This window comes from Ornithorhynchus anatinus, chromosome 18, assembly GCF_004115215.2.
Source record: "Ornithorhynchus anatinus isolate Pmale09 chromosome 18, mOrnAna1.pri.v4, whole genome shotgun sequence".
Lineage (NCBI taxonomy): Eukaryota > Metazoa > Chordata > Mammalia > Monotremata > Ornithorhynchidae > Ornithorhynchus > Ornithorhynchus anatinus.
The window spans coordinates 21,698,022-21,720,702 of NC_041745.1; the positions used below are offsets into that span (position 1 = coordinate 21,698,022).

Consider the following 22,681-nt stretch of genomic DNA (forward strand, 5'->3'; position numbering starts at 1 on the left):
TTCTTGTATCCACCCCAGCATTTAGTAGTACCTGGCACATAGTAAGTGCTTAATAAATACTGTTTTTCTTATTATTATTATTCCCCCATATTCCACAGCCACAGTCTACCTGGCAAACACTCGCTTCCTATCATCCAATCAATCAGTGGTATTTATCCAGAACTTATAATGTGCAGAGCATTGTGCTATGTATTTGTGAGAGTATAATACTACAGAATTAACAGATGGGTTCCCTGCCTATAATGAGCTTGCAGTCTAGAGACCAGAGCTTTCCCTCATGGGTCCTGAACTCTGAACACTGCCTAGCTTCTAGAAACCTTTGGATCTTTCTCCCTTAACTATGGGAGGACCTAGCCTGCTGCCAGCCAACAGTCCAGAGGATGACATTTTGCCAAAAAGAGGTTAGGAGCCAGGTGAGGTGCAGATAAACCTGAAGGCAGAAGGATGGACTAAATGATTATAGAGTTGTCCTTGGTTTTGCGATGAGATGGAGAAATGTAATTACAGAGATTAAAGAGAGTAGATTACAGACAACCTGTACTTATTTTGTTTGGCCTATTAGAGGGATCAAACATAGGCTGCCTCAAGGCTGTATCCAGGTGGTCCTGGTGCTCTCAGTGATTCTGGTGGAAGTGCATGGCATGAATGCTATCTTTCTAGGATTCTAGGATGGAACTTTACCATTCTTTAGCTTCAGATGGGACTCTGCCATGTGTGGGTTGATTGTGAAGGGATTAACTTTTTAACAAGACCACTGGGATTCTAATGGATTTTCTGAATTAATTGCATTTTCTCCCATGACATTTGAGTGGTACAATCTCTAATGGAATTGGTAGTATGCTCACGTAACATTTACAAAATCTGAGAAACATGTGAGACAGTTTATTTCAGAGCTCTGCCAGGGCAACTGTACAAAGGTAATGTGTAAGCATAATGGTCAAGGTCCTGCATTTGTTCCCTTCTCTCCAGACTTTTTCCACTGTAGACCTGCTGGATCACCTCTGGTTACCAAGAGAATCAAGTTTGCCAAATATCTTCACTTTGTTCTCTATGTCTACTATAAGGAGTAGCTGAAAAGATTAAAGCTACCTCTTCAGTGGGGTTGTGTGGGATTTACCTGGAGAACAAGGTAGAAAATCCTGTTCCATGGGCTTGTTGCTGCCTATCCTGGTGTATTTATCCTGCATTATACTCTTTGATTAAATTAGATTCTGTATTGTATATAAGGAAGCTTTTGATTGTTCAGGCTTAAGATAGCCTTGACTAATAAAAGAATCTCTTGTCTTTCAATCACGACTCTCTGTTAGTGTTAGTAGAAGCGCTCATAGTAATAAACTTGTCTCTAACATAACCTCTCAAACAGAACACAGAATCTGTGAAGTTTTTCTTCCACAATAACCACAATTTCCCATTGAGGGAGTCCAGGAACACTCTGTGCATTCATTCCAATGACTTACATCTGATGCCTGCTTAAGAATTCATCAATCAAAGGGACTTCCTGAGTGCTTACTGTATGAAGAGGACTATATTAAGTGCTTGGGAGAGTGCAATAGAGGTGGTAGACATGCTTACTGCCTACAAGGAGCTGACAATCTAGTATGACAAAAACAAAACAAAATGAAGCTGATATAAGGGAAGCCACAGAGTAGAGGGCTAGGTACATAAGTGTTGTGGGGCTGGGAGTAGGATGAGTTTCAAAGCACTTCAGGGGTACAGACCTAAGTTCATCAGTGATGCAGAAGGGAGAGTGAATAGGTTGAGGAACAAGAACTAAATTTATAAAGGTGGGAAGATGTCTTGCATGTATAGATGCTAAAAGTCTTGCTCAAACCTTTTTTGTAATGATATTTGTTAGGCACTTACTATATGCCCAGCACTGTTCTAAGTGCTGGGATAGTTATGAGTCCCTGTCCCATGTAGGGCTCCCCATCTTAATCCCCATTTTATAGATGAGGTAACTGACATCCAAAGAAGTTAAGTGACTTTTGAAGGTCACATCACAGACAAGTGAGAAATTTACAACTTCAACTGATAACTCATAGTGAGTATGTCAAGACTGATGTGATTCTTCGGGACCTGACCATCTCTGGCATTTGGGCATCAAGGAGCCACTGGTCATTAAAAACTTTCAGTGTATTACATGATTCATTCATATTATCAAGTGTTTCTTGCCTCATGAGCTTTCATACTTTTAGCCCGAGAAAAATGGGGGCAGTGTTCCTGCATTCATTATGCATGTTAACCACATTGGCAACACAATTTACCATCATTTATTAAAGTGCAGCTGGTAATGCTAAGTGCAATAATAAGCATTTATGATAGATCCTTTCTACAACTGTAATATCCGTCCCCTTTGGTGGAATGCCAAAATAGTGCACATTTGTCTTGAATTTCAAATAAATCTCTGTCCGCTTGCAAGTACATAAATATAATGGAGGGCATACAGTCTTTCACCACAACAGATAGAAGTATATTTAACCCTTTTTTATTATTCAAGGTGCACACCTCCATTCATTGCAAATTACCTATACAGTTACTAGTCCCTTGGATTCTCACTGAGTAAAAAAAGTAGTTGGTAAGTTGGTTCATAAATTTTTACTGAGCCTTCAAGAGGTGCTATAAAAGCTATGTTTGTGCATAGGTGTGGTTCTTACACTTAAGAAACTTCCAGCTGATGAAGTTTGGTGAAAAGAAATGTCACTCCTAACCCTCATGGCCTACACTTGGGGATGCTTTGGAAATAAAGCCAGTCTGTTATTATTTGATTTTCGAAAATGTAGATGAAAAAATAAACTTTTCTATATATTACCATTGGAAAGTGGGTTACATATAGTTCTGAATACCTATCTTTTTTTCTCTGATAATCCATCATAGTCTATCAGATTCATGATTTCTCCAGTCATCTAACATCCTGAACCTTTGCCTGAAGTTACCTATTATGGGACCTTTCATCCAAGAAGGTAACAAAACATTTTATGAATGTTAATACACACTCAACAAGAATTCATCTGTAAAGATAATATGTCTGAAGAAAATGCAAGCCATTTACCAACATACACCCCAAACTCCTATAAAAATCCAAAGGTTTTCATTAGCTCTTCAAAACATAAAGCTGTCACTGCATTCTGCTACCTAGGCATTACTCTGTCCACTGATGCACAGATAAAGAGATAGATAAAATACAAAAGCCAGCAGGGTCTTTGCAAGAGAGAGTGGGCCAAAAATATGAATTCAAGCTTCATGCTAAGTTGAAGACCTATGAGGCTATTATAATGTTAAAGCATCTCTATGGCTGTGAGATCCGGAACTGTTATACAAAATATATCCAGTTCGAGTTTTACCATATTTATTGATGAACCACTCAATGTCAAGTAAGAGAACAAGATTCCTGATAATGAGATCCTGAAATGCGACACCCACAGCTCCTGTGGGTAACGTCACATCTGCAACCAGGCTCTGTGGGACCATTGGGAGGTAACTCCAATTATTGCTTCCATCTTCTTGCTTTCCTCCACCGTGATCATTCTCCATGGTCAGGGAATGTGTCTGTTCATTGCTACACTGTACTCTTCCAAGTGCTTAGTACAGCGCTCTGACTACAAGAAGCGCTCAGTAATTACAACTGATCGACTGAATTTAGCACAGAAAAGAGTCCCAAATCAGTTTCACCAGGGAGCTTATCTCTCTCCCCACTCCCCCTCTGTCCTTCGGGTGCCACAGGAAAGCCGGGCCCCCATGCACTGAGCCACTACTTCCATAAGCCACCTCTGGGCTGGCTGAAGCCAACTTCCTGACTCGTATCAATCTCACATCTTTTTCAGTCATATTCAAGTTCATGGATTGGACTTCACTCATTTTATAGTTCCCTTGAAAATCTACAGAATGCTGGATACAATCTCTCTCTCTTTCCCTCACGTATTTATCTTTGTTGCTATTGCTCTATTTGTAGCTCTAAATTGATAAAACATTGAGGATGGGAACAACCCAATAGATCATTTAGTTCATATCTCTGCTCTCAAGAAGAACCATACTTAGTCTTTATAGACAGACAGTCTTCTCTCTCTCTCTCTCTCCCTCTCTCTCTCTCTCTCCCTCTCTCTCTCTCTCTCCCTTTCTCTCTCTCTCTGTAGCCCCACTATGCTTTTTCCTCCATCTCACTCCATTTCACCCTCTTTCCCTCTGCAATGTAAATGTCATTAATTTAATGACCTCCTTGGAATGGTCTGACTTTGCCGAAGATGGTTCCAGGATGCAAATCTTTCCCCTTCCCAAGCCAGTCTTTTCATGGTGCCTCAGACACAACTCTTCCACCTCCTACCCAATGCTCACTCCCTTCCTTCTGCTTGATACTCCCTCCCCATTCCAGTCTAGGAGACCACCTTCCCTCTAACCTTCTAAAACCTTCTAAAATATCACTTCATCCAGGAAGCCCTCCTTGATTAATCCCCATCAACCAGGTCAAGATATACTATCAGGCATAGATCCCACGTGTCAATCTGTTTTGTTCTTCATTATCTAGTCCTACCTCACAGTTCTCCAACAACTCATGTACTCACAGTATGCTTTGGATAAAACACCAATGGGGAATTAGGGAATACTTATCCAAAAATACACATCTGTCCAGATAGCATGTAAAATGATGGTGGAGGAAATGGGTTTGAACAGATGTGTACTAAAGTGAGTTTTCCTTAACATAAGGTTCATCAGGAAGGCATCCCTTGCAATACAGAATAAATAGGGGTATTTGTTTATTATTTTTGTGGTTATACTCTGACGGTTTTTTTTGTATGTTTGTCCATTTACGGCTTGCTTCTCTGGCTGGATTGTAAATTCCTAAAGGACAGAGGACCATGCCTTTCACTGTTGCTATCTGTTCCTAGTGTTCAGTGAATGGGAGGCACTGAAAACTGCTCTTGATAATGATGATGATTAAGGGAGTGAAGGCAGAGGAGAAGAGAGGGAATAGGGGGGGCTTTGTGCTGTAACATTCTTTCACTGCCACAAACTTGCTTCCTGGAGGAGCAAAACTGGTCTAAAGAGCTCTGAGCAAAGACTCAATTGTAAGTTCCTTGAGAGTAGGGATTGTGTCTATCAACTATACTGTACTGTACTCTCCCAAGCTCATTGTACAGGGCTTTGCCTACAGTAAGTCCTCAATAAATTCCACTGATTGATTGAAGAAATACAAATCTCTGTCTCTGTGATTCTTGGCCTGGCACTTTATCATCACCATCACTAACACCCGCTTTCTTCCTCTCCTCTTTCCTACTCCATCCCTACTTATTTGCTGTGATGATGGTATTCCTTAAGTGCTCATTATGTGTCAAGCACTGTTCTAAATACTGTTTTGCCTTATCTCTACTTTTTTTGTTATGATATGGTACTTGTTAAATGTTTATTTTGTGCCAAGCACTGTTCTACCTTGTTACTTACTTTCTTCCTCACATTCTCTTTCCCTCTCATCCCATGGAGTTTGGATCGGTAAAACCTGACCTCTTGAGAGGTATCCCTAGCTGAAAACCTCTCTTCTATAGAACGATCTCAGCTGGTATTTTTGAGGTCAGAAACAAAAGACTCTCAGCTAATAAAATGATCCCTTCCCTTTATTACACTACTACTTTGTCTTTTCCTTGAAGGTTCTCCAAGCAATTTACAGACATTAATTGTGAAAGTCTCCAAATTCCCTTGCGAATTAGGGATGATCAAACCCTTTAATCATAGTTAAGTGCTTTACAAAATTAATTAATTTTTGTGATGCTTCTAGGTTAATTTAACAAATTTATCTTATAATCATCAAAAACTGGAGGAAGCCTAGATGAAACCGCTTGTCCTGCATTGCCAAGGACACATTTCTGGGATCATGGTGAAAGCGACCCCCATAGCTGCCAGCCAACCAGTAGTTATCCCACCAGGGGATCTGGGAGAGGGCAGGGCAGATGATGGCTGTCATTTCATTTGCTGGAGCCCAGGTGTAGGCATTAGATTTGGCATTATGGGTATTGAGGAAAACAAAGGACAGGATCATCTTGTCAAAAGGGACACAGTCAAAAAAGCCTTAATGAATCAGTTTAAAGCCTTTTAATACTAATATTAGAATTAGAATTTGAAAATGTCCATCCTTAGAATAAATGGAAAAAAAAGTTTGGCATTTAAGTGCTTACTATGTGCCAAGCTCATCTCCTCCAAGAAGCCTTCCCAGACTGAGCTCCCCCCTTTTTCCCTCTGCTCCCTCTACCCCACCCCTTCACCTCTCCACAGCTAAACCCTCTTCTCCCCCCTTTCCCTCTCCTCCTCCCCCTCCCATCCCACCCCCTCAGCACTGTACTTGTCCGCTCAACTGTATATATCTTCATCACCCTATTTATTTTGTTTATTTTGTTTAATGAGATGTACATCACTCTGATTCTATTTATTTGCCATTGTTTTTATGAGATGTTTTTCCCCTTGACTCTATTTATTGCCATTGTTCTTGTCTGCCTATCTCCCCCGATTAGACTGTAAGCCCGTCAAAGGGCAGGAACTATCTGTTGCCGATTTGTACATTCCAAGCGCTTAGTACAGTGCTCTGCACATAGTAAGTGCTCAATAAATACTATTGAATGAATGAATGAATGAATGCCAAGCACTGTTCTAAATGCTAAGGTAATCTGGATGTCCTTCGTGAGGCTCACAGTCTTAATCCCCATTTTACAGATGAGGCAACTGAGGCACAGAGACTTTAAGGGGCTTGCCCAAGGTGACACAGCAGACAAGTGGCAGACCTGGGATTAGAATGTGGGGAAAGAGTACTGTTAAGGGAGGAGCTTTCTAGCCAACACAAGAAATATTCTAATAAGGGAAGAGTAGTAACAACAGGTTCTAGCTTAATACAGTTTCACTTGGATATAAGTTAATCTTCTAATAATGTACTCAAAAGGGGCTCAATAAACACTTGGGATCCTGTTTGGTGATAATTGGATGAATGATCAGTCAGTGACATTTACTGAGTGCTTATTCTCATCAAAGCGTTTACTAAACTCTCAACTGACCATGATGATGATGATCATGATGCTGCTGCTGTTAATGAAAATGGGGGTCCCCATTGGTGCTCTCTCTTCCAGCATGTTGTGAGATGTGCATAGAAGCTAATGCAGGAGACACACATCTGACTCCAAATTGTGCATGCAAAGGTTAGCACAGATTATTCTGCAGCTCTTAAAACTATTTTTCCCTGACACTTAATCCTTTTCTATGATAACAGGTTTTTCTCCAAAGGAATGAATAGCCCATACTGGCTCTGAACAAAGAGAATTTGCCTCTTTCCACCACACACATTTTACCTCACTGGCCTCCCCTTCATATGGTAGTGGACAAGTTAACTTTCAGTGCTATAATTCTCCCCAGATGAGCACCTTTCACTGTGATGTGATTGTCTGTTGGTAGCTATTAAATGCCCTGCAAAAGTTCCCAGGGTCTTACCTGCCCTGTATCCCTCCTCGCTTCCATTCCTGACATGACCCTTCCTCTCTCTTGTCACTGGCTGCTTCAGGAGGGATCTCAAAGGAAGGCAATAGCAGATAACAATACCTTTTGCACATGTGTTCTGTGTCCTCAGCATTTCTATACCTATAATTATTCTTAATGATTGGTATATCAATCAATCACTGGTGTTTAGCACTTACTCTATGCAGAACACTATACTAAGCACTTGGAATGTACAATTCGGCAACAGAGATGATCCCTGCCCAACAACGGGCTGACAGTCTAAAAAACGGGCTCGCAGTCTAAAAGACGGACTTACAGTGTGGTTATACTCTGATGCTTTTGTTTATTGTAGTTTATGGCTTGTTACCCTTGCTGGATTGTCAGAGTGCTCTGCATAGAATAGGCACTCAATAAATACTATGGAGATAGCAGGTATACAAAACCAGTTGGAGGAGTTTGGACAGGCATGGGAGGAGGAAGAGGCAATGATAGCTGGATGGTAACCTGTGATCCAGAGAAGGCTGTTTTAGGATAGGGGAGACATGGGTGTGTTTTAGGATAAGGGAGACATGGAAGTTAAAGGATAGGGGAGACATGAGGGGAAAGATTTATGAGAGAAAATAGTTGAAGATGGCAATTGGGAGGTAAGAAGGGCCACAGATGTTGTTTGGAAGCTGGGGAGGGGTGAGGCCTGAGGTGGAGGGGGGCGGGATAAAGTTTGAAAGAAGAGAAGGGTGAGCAAGTAGATGTTGGGGGGGAGGTAAGTATATTTGATGGGGAGATTTCAACTTGATCAACAAAGTAGTTCGACAGTTCATCAGTGGAGACAAGAGTGAGTGTGGAAACCAATCAATCAATCAATCAATTAACAATATTTATTGAGCACTTACCATGAGCACTGTACTGAGCACTTGGGATATCACAATTCAACAGAAGTGGTAGATGAGATCCAGTAACTGAGGCCCAGAGAAGTAAAGTGACCTGCCCAAGATCACACAGAAGACCAGTGGTGGAGTCAGAATTAGAACCCATGACCTTCTGACTCCCAGCCCCGTGCTCTATCCACTATCCCAGGCTGTAGAGTAGAGAAAGCATACTGTGGAGGTGAGCCAAGTTGGGAATGGTGTTGTAAATTGGACGGAGGGACACCAAACCAGATTTCTTTTACCTCTGTAAACCTGCTCAAGGCTCATCTCCTCCTGGAAATCTTTCCAGATTAACCCTTCCCTGACTCCAATGTTTCCTAGAACGCCTTCAGTTGATTTTTATATTTCTTACCTAATTTTGTCGCTGTGAGGTAGGGAGAGGCCAGTATTGCTATCCCCATTTTTAGAGATGAAGAAACTGATACCCACAGAAGTTCCCTGACTTGCCCCAGGTAACATAGCAGTCCACCACTCCATGACCCTCTTAGTTCTTAAATTTATTTGTCCACAGTTTGTGCATATGCTCATTGATGTGGCTTAGTGGAAAGACCAGGCTTGGGAGTCAGAGGACATGGGTTCAAATCCCCACCCCGCCATTTGTCTGCTGTGTGATCTTGGACAAGTCACTTCACTTCTCTGTGCCTCAGTTGTCTCATCTGTAAAATGGGGGTGAAAACTGTGAGCCCCACATGGGAAAACATGATTACCTTCTATCTACCTCAGCACTTAGAACAGTGCTTAGCACACAGTAAATGCTTAACAAATACCATAATTAATTAATTAGAATAATAATGATAATGATACTGTTAAGCATTTACCATGTGCCAAGCCCTGTAATAAGTAATGATATAGGTACAAGGTAATCAGGTTGGACACAGTGCCTGTCCCTCATGGGGCTCCCAGTTAAGTAGAAGGAAGTAGGATTCAAACCCCATTTTACAGATTAGGTTCAGAGGAGCCAAGTGACTTGTACAAAATCACACAGTAGGCAGGTGGTGAACTGGGATTAGACTCCAGACCCTCTGCTGTCCAGGTATACAAAACCAGTTGGAGGAGTTTGGACAGGCATGGGAGGAGGAAGAGGCAATGATAGCTGGATGGTAACCTGTGATCCGGAGAAGGCCACACTGTCTCTCAGTTTTTTTCTTAGTATTTTATAGCATTTCTTAAGCATTCTGTTAAATTGTACTACCCCAAGAGCTTAGAACAGTGCTCTGCACAAAGTAAGCACTCAATAAATTCATTGATTGATTGATTATGTGTCAGGCTCTGTACTAAATACTAAGTTAATCAGGATGGACATAATCCATGACCCCCAGAGGTTCAGTCACAGTTCACAGTCTTTAGCCCCATTTGAAAGATGAGGTAATTGAGGCACAGTCAAGTTAAATGACATGCCCAAAGTCACATAGCAGACAAGTGGCAGAGCCGGGATTAGAACCCAGGTCCTTCTGACTTTCAGGCCTGGGCTCTACCCTCTAGGTAGCACTGCTTCTCAGGGTATGAAGAGCTTTTCTAGGCTTTGAAGAGCAATTCCCTTAAACAATTTGAAACTTCAGCACAAGCAACTAAGTTAATGTCGAGGCCCTGGAGCTGAAGTTAGCCTGATGAAAGGTAATGTTTGAATGACATAGCTAAATCATGACACTCTTCAAAACACAGGGTGCTTAGTGGATTATTTATTTCCCTCACACAAGTAGAGTTTAGACAATGGACTATTTAGTTACATTGCTGTGCTCTAAAAGGTGGCTTTGTGGCAGAATTCACTACCAGGATAAACCTTACTTCCAAACCCAAGATAATAATAATAATAATAATTATGGTATTTGTTAGGCACTTACTATGTTCCAGGCACTCTTTTAAGTTCTAGAGTGCATACAAGCAAATTAGGTTGAACAAAATACCTGTTTCAAGTGGGACTCACAGTCTCAATCCCCATTTTACAGATGACGTATCTGAGGCACATTCATTCATTCATTCAATCATATTTATTGAGCGCTTACTGTGTGCAGAGCACTATACTAAGCGCTTGCAAAGTACAATTCAGCAACAAATAGCGACAATCCCTACCCAACAATGGGCTCACAGTCTAGAAGCAGGGGAGACGGAAAACAAAACAAAACAAGTAGATAGGCATCAATAGCATGAATATAAATAGAATTATAGATATATACACATCATTAATAAAATATAGAATAATAAATTTGTACATATATACACAAATGCTGTGTATATGTGTACAACAGTGCTTCTCTGTGTAAAAGGCACAGAGGAGTAAAGAAGATCTGCGTTCTGGGTTCTAACATTTGTGCCATAATTTTTTAATAGTTGAGTGATGCCTTTTGAATTTACAAGTCCTCAGTAGAATTCAGGACACACTCAGTTGATTCTTTATTGTTTAACACCAAAAACCAGGTGGAACATGTTTGCTGCTGAGGTTCCTTGTTCTCAAATGTGTTAGAAATGAAGGGATCCTTTACAGTTTCCTTTGTAATCGCCAGATCCAGCCAAGGAACTTCATTGTTAGAAATTAGCTTCTAGACAAACGTTGCATTCCCTTTAGTGAACGGGTACCTAAATGCCCATTACCCATGTATTTATGGTTGATGCTTAGACTGCTACTCTAGAAAATTGGGCCCACATGGTCATGGAGTTAATATTGCTTTCACAATCCAACTTCCGAAAATAGTGGTGGAAAGACACAAGGGAGCAGTTCCTCCAGACTACTACAATGCCTAGGAAGAAATAGCCCCACTGGTTTCTATCACTGGGATGATGCTTTGATTGAAAACTTCTATCTGTGATTCTCCCACATCTCCATGGAGGCTAATTCTCACTCCCACAGACACCAGTGCTGGAAGTAAACTGGAACCAGCCTGAATCAGTCAATAAATGGTACTTACTGAATGCTTAGTACTAAGCACTGTACTAAGCACTTGGGAGAGTACAATACAATAGATTTGCACTGACTTGCCCAGAATCATGCAGCAGACAAGTGGCAGAGCCAGGATTAAAACCCAAGTCCTCTGACTCTTGGGCTCAAGCTCTTTCCATTATATCACACTGCTTCAATAATTATCCACAGTTGGCTTCCTTTTAAGCTGTGGACTAACTTATTTCCTGATCCTGGACCACCACTCTGAAACTGATTTGTTCGGCTGTCTTCACCACATCGATAGATATATATTGATTGCAAATATATTTGTTTTTGAAGATGATGCCTACAGAAAGATCTCAACCCATGTGAAGAACAGGGTGAGGAAGCCTATATGTGACCAACACTTCCCGATTAGACTGTAAGCCCATCAATGGGCAGGGGCTGTCTCTCTCTGTTGCTGATTTGTACATTCCAAGTGATTAGTACAGTGCTCTGCACATAGTAAGTGCTCAATAAATACTATTGAATGAATGAACTTCCTGCCATATTTTCTGTCCTTCAGGATATGACTTTTGTTCTGGCCTAATTAGTGTTAGATAATATAAATAATATATAGTGTATTTGTAAACAATGGTAACAATTCCCCCTTCTAGACTGTGAGCCTGTTGTTGGGTAGGGATTGTCTCTATCTGTTGCCGAACTGTACTTTCCATGCGCTTAGTACAATGCTCTGCACACAGAAAGTGCTCAATAAATACGATTGAATGAATGAACAATGGTGCTTGTTAAGGACTTACTATATGCTAAGCACTATACTAAGCACTGGGGTAATTACATAACAATTAGGTTAGACACAGTCTCTGTCCCACCTGGGGCTCAGAGTTCAAAGGTGAGAGAAAAGAGGAAATGAAGGATAAGGAAACTGAGGCATAGAGAAGTTTAGTGACTTGCCCAAGGTCATACAGCAGGCACATCCAGCTATGGGATTAGAATCCATACCCCCACATTCTTAACTACATGATCTTTCCCCTAGGCCACACTGCTTCTATGAAACACAGGATGCTTCTCTAAAGGAGCTGCGTAATTTGGAGAGTAGAGTACAGGCCTGCGAGTCAGAATGACATTGCACACAGGAAGCGTTCAATAAATACAATTGAATGAATTCAGTCATTCATTCAGTTGTATTTATTGAGCGCTTACTGTGTCCAGAGCACTGTACTAAGCTCTGGGAAAGTACAATTCAGCAACAAAAAGAGACAATCCTTGCCTACAGCGGGCTCACAGTCTAGAAGGGGGTAGACAGATATCAAAATAAGTGAACAGGCATCAGTAGCATCAATATAAATAAATAGAATTTTATATATGTATTTTTATATATATGAATATATATGAATTATATGTATATATAATTCCCGGCTCTGCCACTTGTCAGCTGTGTGACTATGGGCAAGTCAATTAACTTCTCTGTGCCTCAGTTACCTCATCTGTAAAATGGGGATTAACTTGTGAGCCTCATTTGGGACAACCTGATTACCCTGTATCTACCCCAGCACTTAGAACTGTGCTCTGCACATAGTAACTGCTTAACAAATACCAACATTATTATTATATTTATATGCAAATCAGAACAAGTAAAACAAGCATTAACATAAATTGAATTATACCCAAGAAGATACTCAAGTGCTGTGGGGCGGGAAGGGGGTAGAACAAATGGAGGGAGTTGGGGAGAGGTACATTCTAATCGCAACTCTGCCACTTGTCTCCTGTGTGAACTTCAGGCAAGTAACCTCACTTCTCTGTGCCTCAGTTATCTCTTCTATAGAATGGGGATGTAGACTGTGAGCCCCATGCAGGACAGGCACTGTTTCCAACCTGACAACCTTGTATCTACCCCAGCACTCAGTACAGTGCCTGGCACCTAATAAGCACTTAGTAAATGTCCAAAAAAAAGAATGAAAGTTCTCCAGACTTAGTCTTCTGATGAATCCAGTTTAAGTTAGTTGAGGCGGGCAATGTTTAGGCACCTTTTCTAGCCCCTTTAGCTAAAGATCTCTGGAGAAGGAGACCATTTAGCCTCCCTCAGGAACCCATTCTGATGTTTTACAGCTTTGGTCACGGTGCTATAAGAACAATTTATATTCTTCACAGAGAGGAGAAGAAAGCCCATTTCACTTGCTTCATGAAATGATTTTATGGATAACTTTAGGATGACTAAGACAAAAGGACAAGAACAAATAAAGGTTGAACTTAAGGGTTTTGGGGGGTTTTTATGGTATATTTCCATGATGTAGAAAATGGAAATGACTACAATTACAAAGAAATTCATTAAACATTAATCTAAAACTCCCAAAGTTTGACTGATTCCCTCCTTGCCCCCTTAGACCTGAATTTTATTTGGAAGGCAGCAGAGTGATGAGAACTCATATGTGTAGAGAAAATTTTAATTTGGAATGATAAAGAGCAGGAGATTCTTGAGAAATGTGTTGTTTAGTGTCATTGTTTTATTGAAAACTCACAGGATAGCAGTTCTATGTCAAAGAAAATATCCTCAGTTTTTTTTCTTCTGTACTCCATCAAAAAGAGGGTTTCTGTGATCCAGGATCTGCATTGTAGTTTTTAGCATATATTGAATTGTGTAGTTCACGGGACAGTTTTTTAATCACTATGGTTGCATTTTCAACCAGTATATTGGAGTCTCTGGAGTCTTTTACCTTCTATTTTTCAATTTCTACCCAGAAAATAAAGTATCTTTAAGAATCAGTTCCTCTCACCAGCACTCAATATCCCTCGGTTATTGCCGTACTCAAAACCCTCAGAGAATATTCCTTCTGAGGCCCTAATTCTGTCCTTATTAATGTTCTGCAAAAACTAAGCATTGGAGGTTTTACATCTTTTCATTACAAATATCTCCCAATTTTGTATATTCCCCAGAAATGTTTTAAACCATATGTGGGATATTGCTAAATGATCACAGAAATTGAATCTGACAAAGTCATCAAGTCTATTTTTTTTCTTCCTCCAGGGTTCAGTGCTATATTTTTTCCTAAAATGTTTTAGAGTGCCTGATCCAATTTTCAATGATAGAAGTAATTAGGCTATTGTGACTGGCTTGGATAGATCACTGTAGTGTACGGCTTGGAAGCCTGGCCAGGGAAGTCAGCCCAGATAAGGATGGGATTGACGGAAACCAGTCCGAACTGTGTGACCGGGCATTGTGAAACTGATGAAATCAAGGCAGCAAGCCCAAATAAATAGTATATTCTCTGCCATAACTTTCTATTAGAGTCTATGCTCCTTATGCTTTCATTGTACTTCTCAAGTGTGTAGTTCAGTTCATCGCACTCCATCAATACAATTACTATGTAGATGTCTCCGGTGACAATTGTTCTGGGGAAATTCTAGGTGTCTTTGTAGCAGGAAGATTGTGTTCTGATAACCTGAAGCTACATGCCCATTTCCCTCTACTCCTCCCCCTCTCCCTTCCCATCCCCTCAACACTGTACTCGTCCACTCAACTGTGTATATTTTCATTACCCTATTTATTTTGTTCATGAAATGTACATCGCCTTGATTCTATTTAGTTGCCATTGTTTTTACGAGATGTTCTTCCCCTTGACTCTATTTATTGCCATTGTTCTTGTCTGTCCGTCTCCCCCGATTAGACTGTAAGCCCGTCAAACAGCAGGGACTGTCTCTATCTGTTGCCGACTTGTTCATTCCAAGCGCTTAACACAGTGCTCTGCACATAGTAAGCACTCAATAAATACTATTGAATGAATGAATGAATGAAAGGAAAAGAGGAGGTGGAAATGACTTCCCATAGAGGGGGTGGAATTGAGTGATTCATTCATTCATATTTATTGAGCTCTTAGTGTGTGCAGAACAATGTACTAAGTGCTTGGAAAGTACAATTCAGGAACAGAGACAATCCCTACCCCAAAATGGCTCTGTAATACTATTACTACTATTAATAATAATAATGATGGTGTTACTAAGTGCTTACTAAGTGCCAAGTACTCTATTAAGTACTGGGGTAGATACAATAAAATCAGATCATGTGGTAGGAGAATGCCAAGGTCTGGGCATTAGCAGAGCCACTAATCTGACTGATGAAAACAGCCATAGATTTGGCAAAAACGAGTCCGGTAAAGCCAAGGTAACTTGAATTTTCATTAATCTGGCAGAAGACCTGAACTACAAACTAGATGAAAGGGTCTAGTGGGGATAACAATGCATCAAAGAGGAAAGATCACCCTGTCTGTGCTTTTCAAACCCAGATGACTGGAGGGAGAGAAGTAAATATAGTCCTCTGAACGTTAAGCTAGTTGTGGGCAGGGAAAGTAAATAACAATTCTGCTATACTGCACTCTTCCAAGTGCTTAACAGCACTCTGTATATAGTAAATGCTCACTAAATACCACTAACTGATTGATAGAAGAATCTGTAGGTCTTCACCTGGGACAATCTTCAACATATGATATTTATTGAGTGCTGGCCATGTGAAGCACGGTATGGTGAATGGAATAACTTGGGAGGGCTCTCACTGAGGGTTGGCCTAGGAGCTTATGGGTCTTTCAGGAAGAGTAAGCAGGGAATAATGGGGAAGTTATTTACTGTCTTTCTTTGTTCTTTAAGGTGGGGGTTTGATTGACTCCCGGACTTATGACATCTGGGATATTTATCTCTGGGTGTTTTTCATTGACATCCATGCCCATCACCCTCACCAGTTGTTGCAGGCATTTCACACCTTCCTCAGATCCCCTGACCCTCCTCCTCCCACATCCCTTGCTCTCAGTGACTTGGCCACCTACATTATTAAGAAAATCACCACTATCAGGTTCGAGCCCCCTAAAATCTCCCCCATCCCTCCTAGGCCCTTCCCCCTTCTGGCCCCCTCTTCAACTCTCCCATCCTTCCCAGCAGAATCTCTAGAGGAGAACCCACCCCCTCCACCTGCGCTTCCAACCCCATTCCCTCACACCTAATCAAAACGCTTGCTGCCTCCCTTTTTCCCTCCCTAACAGCCATCTCCAACTGTTTGCTCTCCAATAGCTTCTTGCCCACTGCTGTCAACCATGCCCATGTCTTCCCTATCCTAAAAAAACCCCACCTTTCCTTGAACCCACGGCTCTCTCGAGTTATCACCTCATCTCCCTCCTACAATTCCTCTCCAAACTCCTTGAGCCAGTTGTCTACACCCGCTGTCTTCAGGTTCCTCTCCTCCAATTCTCCTTGACCCACTCCAATCTGACTTCCCCTTCACTCCACAGAAACTGCCCTCTCAAACGGTCACCAATGATCTTCTTGCCAAATCCAAAGGCCTCTACTCCATCTTAATCCTCTTTGACCTCTCAGCTGTGTCTGACACTGAGGATCACCCCTTTCTCCTGGAAACATTATCCAACCTTGGCTTCATTGACACTGTCCTCTCCTGGTTCTCCTCTTATCTCTCCGGCCACTGATTCTCAGTCTCTTTCATTTGCTCCTCCTCTGCCTCCCAGCCTCTAGCTGGGGAGTTCTTCAAGGTTGAGTTCTGGGTCCCCTTCTATTCTTCACCTAAACCCACTCTCTTGGAGAACTCATTCGCTCCAATTGCTTTAACTACTACCTCTATGTAGACGATACCGAATTCTACATCTCCACCCTTGATCTCTCTCTCTCTCTCCATAATCTTGCATTCCCTCTTACCTTCAAGACATCTCTATTTGGATGTCCTCCCGCCACTTCAAGCTGAACATGTCCGAAACAGAAGTCCTTATCTTCCTACTTTAACCCTGTCCTCTTCCTCACTTTCCCATCACTGTAGACAGAACCACCAACCTTCCTGTCTCACAAGCTAGTAATCTTGGGGTTGTGTTTGACGCCCCTCTCTCATTCAACCCATATACTCAATCCATCACTAAATCCTGTCGATTCTAGCTTCACAACACTGCTAAATCCTCCCTTACCTCTCCATCCAAACTGCTACCACATGACGACAATCTCCTCCTTCATTACTCCTGTCTTTTCCCCCTCCACAATATTCAGTCCATGTTTCTCTACTCCTCAAGAAACTCCTGTGGTTGCCCAGCCACCTCAGCATCAAACAAAAACTCACCTTTGACTTCAAAGCACTCAATCACTACTCTCCTACTACAACTGATTCTCTTTCCCTCTTCAAAACCTTACTTAAAAATCACCTCCTCCAAGAGGCGTTCCCAGACTGAGCTCCTCTTCCCCCTCTACTCCCTCTGCCATCCCCCCTTTACCTCTCCGCAGCTAAAGCCTCATTTTCCCCTTTTCCCTCTGCTCCTCCACCTCTCCCTTCCCATCCCCACAGCACTGTACTCGTCCGCTCAAGTGTATATATTTTCATTACCCTATTTATTTTGTTAATGAATTGTACATCGCCTTGATTCTATTTAGTTGCCATTGTTTTTACGAGATGTTCTTCCCCTTGACGCTGTTTAGTGCCATTGTTCTTGTCCGTCCGTCTCCCCCGATTAGACTGTAAGCCCGTCAAACGGCAGGGACTGTCTCTATCTGTTGCCGACTTGTTCATCCCAAGCGCTTAGTACAGTGCTCTGCACATAGTAAGCGCTCAATAAATACTATTGAATGAATGAATGAATGAATACAACCCAGGCTGCACACTTCACTCTAATGCTAACCTTCTCACTCTACCTTGAATTTGTCTATCTTGCCCCCGACCCTTCAGCCACATCCTGTCTCAGGCCTGGAATGTCATCCCTCTCATATCTGACAGACAACTATCACCCCCCATTCAAAGCCTTATTGAAGGCACGTGCTCTCCAAGAGGCCTTCCCTGACTAAACCCTTCTTTCCTCTTCTTCCACTCCCTTCTGCATAGCCCTGACTAGCTCCCTTTATTCATCTCCCCTCCCAGCCCCACAGCACTTATGTACATGATCTACAATTTATGGACTTAAATTAATGTCTGTCTCCCCTCTAAAATGTAAGCTCATTGTGGGCAGCGAATGTGTCCGTTTAGTGTCACTGTGTACTTTTCCAAGTGCTTAGTACAGTGCTCCGTACACAGTAATCACTCAATAAATACAACTGAATGAATGTACACACACAGCAACTACCACCTGGGAGATTGTAGAGGCTGTGCCAATAGGGTGTGGGGGCACCAGCCCCGATATGGGTCTCCATCCAGTCCTCATCTCTAGATACCAGAATGCATGAATGAGCAGCAGCAGGCAAATAGGGAGAGCAGCAGTGTCCGGGATTACCAGGAGTCTGTGCTTTCCCATCCCACCTATTCCACACTCTCTGCCCCTTTGACAATGGTGTGTGTGTGAGAGAGAGAGAGAGAAAAAGAGAGAGAGAGTGATCTGTCTGCTACTGTTGTGTCCTACCCATCCTCTGCTTTATCACGGTATTTGGCAATGGACTTCATCATGCCACCAACTCGTTTGTCTGCTCTCAGGATCTGTATGTGTCCCTTTATGATTCTCTATGCAGTGACTGCTTGGGTAGCATGCTGTGATCCACTCTCTCTCCATGTCCCACCTGATTGAGCTGTGTAACTGAAGCATTGATTTTTTGTTGGTGAGCTGACAGGGTTTCTTAACCACATTGTTGTAAATTTTGTCCCACTATTTGATGTGACGTATGGCTCACAGATGATGATAATGCAATAACAGGTTGGGGGTTCCTTGAGGACAGGAACGTGTGTTCCTGCTCTACTGTATTTTCATAAGAGGTTAGTACAGTGCTCTGCACACAGGAAGAGCTAATTAAATACCAATGATAGATTGAAGTGATTCTTTCTTCTGAGGTAGGTCCTGATCTCCCAGCCATATAGAAGCTGGGACACCAGAGCAGCCCTGTGGACCTTCAGCTTCGTATGAATCTTATGTCACACTTTTCTTATAATCTTCCAAAGATCACCCTAACCTTTTATATTTTGTTTTCTTCCAGCTCTACCGTGCATCATTTGGCAGCTTACTGCTTAAGTAGCAGAATTCAATAGTCACTTTAAGTTTGTGTGTTGACAATACAAAGCTTGGTTGTGAGTAGGATTTCCTGGGTGTAGATTGGTAAATAACCTTCCATTTTTTTTGGACCTATTTTGAGATTAAGATCCAATGAATGAAAGGCAAAGAAGCGAAGGGTCCAGGAAAGCTGGCTGCTTGCCACAGAAACAGTTATGGAGACACAGAAAACGGACAGTTTTATGGCAGATGAAGGGTAGTGGAAGTGTAGAAAGTGGAATTAGAATCGGGAAGAAATAGGAATACCTAAAAACACCTAGGTGTCTTTCAATCAGTAGGACTAGAAGTCATGCATCCTAGTATACCTTAAGATTGGTGGAAGATATTACAGAACCACAAGTAATTATTGTGGAGACTCATGGAGGACAGAAGTCCTGAGGATTGATCCTCTTAAAATCACTATGTGGGAAGATACAAGTACAAATCGCTTACAATCCAATTACAACCACTTGAAGAGCATCAAGACACTAAGAAGCATCAAACATGATTATATAAAGAGCAAAACATGCCAGATCATTTTACTCTCCTTCCATGATAGAGTTGTGGGCTACCTAACCAAAGGGAAAGCAATATGTGAGATATTCGATTAAATAGATTTAAAGTTAGCGGAGGTCAGCAATATCCATGAAAGGGAACAAGTACACTGCATCTACCCCAGCACTCAGTATATGTGCTGGCACATAGTAAGCACTTCAGAAAGACCATAAAAAATAGTCATAGGAATTTTCCATGTCTGTGCATTAATGGGACAGAGAAATATCAGATTGTCAAAAGATTCAGTTTAGAGATATTTATTGGGCTTCTTCTGTGATCTGAGCACTGTACTATGTGCTTGCAAGAGTGTACTATCAATGGATGGTGAAGAGCTATATCCAATGGGGTGAAATAGCCTGGCTTAGAGGATGGTGATAATAATAAAATAATGTGGTATGTTAAGTGCTTACTATGTGCAGAGCACTGATCTAAGCACTGGGGGTAGATATAGGGTAATCAGGTTGTTCCTCGTGAGGCTCACAGTCTTCATCCCCATTTAATAATAATAATAATGTTGGTATTTGTTAAGCGCTTACTATGTGCCGAGCACTGTTCTAAGCGCTGGGGTAGACACAGGGGAATCAGGTTGTCCCATGTGGGGCTCACAGTCTTAATCCCCATTTTACAGATGAGGGAACTGAGGCCCAGAGAAGTTAAGTGACTTGCCCACAGTCACACAGCGACAAGTGCAGAGCTGGGATTCAACTCATGAGCCCTGACTCCAAAGCCCGTGCTCTTTCCACTGAGCCACGCTGCTTCTCCAGATGAGGGAACTGAAGCCCAGAGAAGTTAAGTGACTTGCCCACAGTCACACAGCTGACAAGTGGCAGAGCCAGGATTTGAACCCATGACCTCTGATTCCCAAGCCCGGGCTCTTTCCACTGAGCCACGCTGCTTCACTTAGAGCATGGGGCTGGGAGTCAGAAGTACCTGGGTTCTAAACCCAGCTCTGCCACATATTCATTCATTCAATAGTATTTATTGAGTGCTTACTATGTGCAGAGCACTGTACTAAGCGCTTGGATGTACAAATCAGTAACAGATAGAGACAGTTCCTGCCTTTGACGGGCTTATAGTCTAATCGGGGAACAGACAGACAAAAACAATAGTAATAAATAGAATCAAGGGTGAACATCTCATTAAAACAAGAGCAAATAAATGAATCAAGGTGATGTACAATCTCATTAACAAAATAAATCGGGTAATGAAAATATATACAGTTGAGTGGACGAGTACAGTGCTGAGGGGAGGGGAAGGGAGAGGGGAGGAGCAGAGGGAAAGGGGGGAAAAGAGGGCTTAGCTGAGGAGAGGTGAAGGGGGGGTAAAGAGGGAGCAAAGGGAGCAGAGGGAAAAGGGAACAAGTAAAATTGCATCTACACCAGCACTCAGTATAGTGCCTGGTACACTAGTAAGCACTTTAGAAAGACCATAAAAAAATAAGTCATAGGAATTTCATATCTGCTGTATGACCTTGGGCAAGTCACTTCATTTCCTCTGTGCCTCAATTCTCTCATCTGTAAAATGGAAATTAAGAGTGTGAAGACTCATGTGGGACAGGGACTGTGTCCAAACCAATTAACGTCTTCCCAACCAGTGCTTAGAACAGTGCTTGGCACATAGAAAGCACTTAACAAGGTACCATAATAATAATAATGATAATAACAATCAGTACCTTTACTCTATTTCAGTAATGAACCCAGGCTGAAAATAGATCCTAAATATAGCTGGACAATTCTGCCTGGCCACAGAGGAGAGTTGCAGAGGTCAGGGCCTCTGCATTCAACTGTTCAATCAATCAATCAGTGGCATTATTGAGCACTTACTGGGAACAAGGCACTGTATTCGCCACTGAGAATTGGTAGATGTGATCCTGCCCTTGAGGAGCTTCCAATCTGGCTGTTCTCTTATTTACAATGAGCAGCAGGGCTCCTGATAATGATGTAAATCTCAGTCTTCCCATGCCCTCACCCTCCCCTCCCATCTCTAGCAAAACACACATCAGCTTGCACAAGGTTGTGGCAGTCCACATCCCTATGCTGTTAAAATCCTCAGCTCTATCCAACCCATAGCGATGCCATGGCCACACTTTCCCATAACACCCACCTCCATCTGTAATCATTCTGATAGTGGATCCATAGAGTTTTCTCGGTTGGAAAATATGGAAGTGGTTACCATTGCCTCCTTTCACACAGTAAACTTGAGTCTTCCACCCTCTACTCTCTCCCATGCACTGCTGCCAGGACAAGGGAGTTTTGACGTGTAGCAGATTGCCTTCCACTCACTAGCCACTGCTCAAGCTAGGAATGGAATGGGTCTGCCTCTGCTTGACTCTCCCTCCCATTGCCCAGACTGGTAGAGTACTGGAAACTCTCCAGGTGTGACCCTGAGAAGGGACCACCCAGGTACTGACATGCAGTGTGTTTGATCAGTTCCCTTGGGAGTCACCCCTGACTTCTGCTTCCTTGCCAGGGATTTAAAAAGTTGACGTAAATTCTGCCTTGTTCCGCATTCATTACGCTGGCTGCTGATGGTGACAAATGTCACTGGTTTAATGACTGCAGTTATCCATTGTCATAATTAAGGCGATCATTTAACGAGGCCCAGTGCAACATCGCTTAATACATCAAATTAAGAAAAGATGTCACGGACAGGCACACATCACCCATCATTTGTATAGATGAGTCAATGGATTAAACCAATCTTTCTTGTTGAAACAACAGCCTGTACCTGCAGCATTTAAAAGGTTTCAGAGCTAATCAGATGGAGCACGAGGTGCTGTGCTTCTAGGTGGGAACAAGGTACCATCTGTAAAATGGGGATTTCATTTGTAAAATGGGAATTAAGAGTGTGAGCTCCATGTGGGACAGGAACTGTGTACC

The 22,681-nt window shown here is 42.1% G+C and overlaps 1 non-coding gene across 1 annotated transcript; it reads right to left on the bottom strand.

Annotated features, from left to right (window-relative positions):
• Positions 1 to 22,057: 22,057 nt before the first annotated feature.
• On the bottom strand, positions 22,058 to 22,195 carry LOC114805579. Its single transcript, XR_003753551.1, has one exon. It is a non-coding gene; the product is annotated as a small nucleolar RNA SNORA7 (small nucleolar RNA).
• Between the last annotated feature and the right edge of the window lie 486 nt (positions 22,196 to 22,681).